Source organism: Phaethon lepturus, unplaced genomic scaffold, assembly GCF_000687285.1.
Source record: "Phaethon lepturus isolate BGI_N335 unplaced genomic scaffold, ASM68728v1 scaffold2636, whole genome shotgun sequence".
NCBI lineage: Eukaryota > Metazoa > Chordata > Aves > Phaethontiformes > Phaethontidae > Phaethon > Phaethon lepturus.
In genome coordinates, this window is record NW_010548103.1 from 10,385 (window position 1) to 11,847 (window position 1,463).

Sequence of the window (1,463 nt, forward strand, 5' to 3'; positions counted from 1 at the left end):
GAGCCTTCCCATGCACCCTCCCTCACGATTCTGGAATTCATTTCTAAACTCCAAACCAAACTAGGACATTACAAAGAAATTATATTCCACAAAATATCACAAGAACCAAAACAGTAATTGAGCCATTGATCCATACACACAAACCCTTCTCCACATCCCAGGTTGTGTCGGGGCACCTACCTGCCCGAGTCGTTCTGGCTCAGGTATTTCTGCATTGCTCCACGTTGCAGGGTACAGGTCACTCTCAGCCTCTTCGCGTAAGAGAGGTTCTCCCAATTCCTGACCATCGCAGAAACCTTCTTTTCACTTGTTAGCTTAATCTTTTTCGAACGTTGGTGACCAGAATTACATACCGTATTTTGGGTGACTTTTCACCACTATTTCCACACAATGGCATTAATATTTCTCTGTCTCTTAATGATCTCATCTAACTAACATAAGTTATTTCGATGCTACAGTGTGTTTTTACAAACTTTACTTAATCAGTGGAAAGGCAGGTATCAAACACACCTGGCTTTGACTAAAACAAAAGAACTCTATTTCATGGGCTAACTTTAGCTCCTCTGTATCTTGCTTGGGCTTGCATATGTGTCAGTAGATGAAGCTCAAGCTAAATTTTATACCTGCCTGTAGATTATTACAGCTGAGGAAAAAAAAATACTAAATTTCAGAGGAGTCATTTTAGGTTTTCAAGACATGGTTTCCCATTTCAGGTGATGGGAAAAATATATTAGCAATAAAAAAAATTCAAAAGCATTTAGTCTTGTCTGCAGAAAATACAAAAATGCCCCAAGCACTATATGCCATGACACTTGTCAACCATATATAGCATCTTCCAGTAGGAATGGTTTTTATCATGCACAGGAAAAAGCTCATCTTTAACACATTTCCTTATGGACTCTTTAAAGAGTCAGCTCCAGTTGCTATATGTACTCCAACACTTTACCAAGCAGAGGGAAAGGAATCAAGCGTGAGTAAATACGGGTAAGTGTCAGTTCGGTGTCTCACCAACTCTTCATTTCTGCATTGTTGCCACAGTTCTTACTTCTATTTGATTTGGAATTTCTTACTATGTATATATTAAATCAGAAAAAAATCATCCTTTTTGTAGATCTGCTTAACTCTTTTTTAGTCAGATGATATGTCCTTTAAAATATCTGCTTTGAAAAAACCCAGCTCTAGTGGATTCCTTGAAAAATAACAGATGAGTGTCTAAATTCAGTGTCTAAATTCAGTGACCAAAGATATTCAAACTAACTACTTGCTAACAAAGACATCGGAGACTGTTAAGATTAGTATTTCAGCTTCTCTGTGATGAAGTTTGTAATTTTATGTGGCATTAATCCAATCTAAAATACAGAAATATAGATCTGGAATCTAAAGCTGTCTATTTTGAAAAGCTAATTACATAATCCTTGTAAGTAAATTGAAGCAAATTAATTTAAAAAAAAAAAATCAATCCA

At 36.3% G+C, this 1,463-nt stretch overlaps 1 protein-coding gene across 1 annotated transcript in view; it reads left to right on the plus strand.

The window, feature by feature from the left end:
* Window positions 1–945: 945 nt before the first annotated feature.
* GP9 (glycoprotein IX (platelet)) overlaps window positions 946–1,463 on the plus strand; it is a 2,644-nt gene continuing 2,126 nt past the window's right edge. Inside the window, exon 1 of the mRNA XM_010289834.1 lies at window positions 946–984. The gene's annotated coding sequence lies outside the window, so the exon portion shown is untranslated. The remainder of the gene's footprint in view (window positions 985–1,463) is intronic.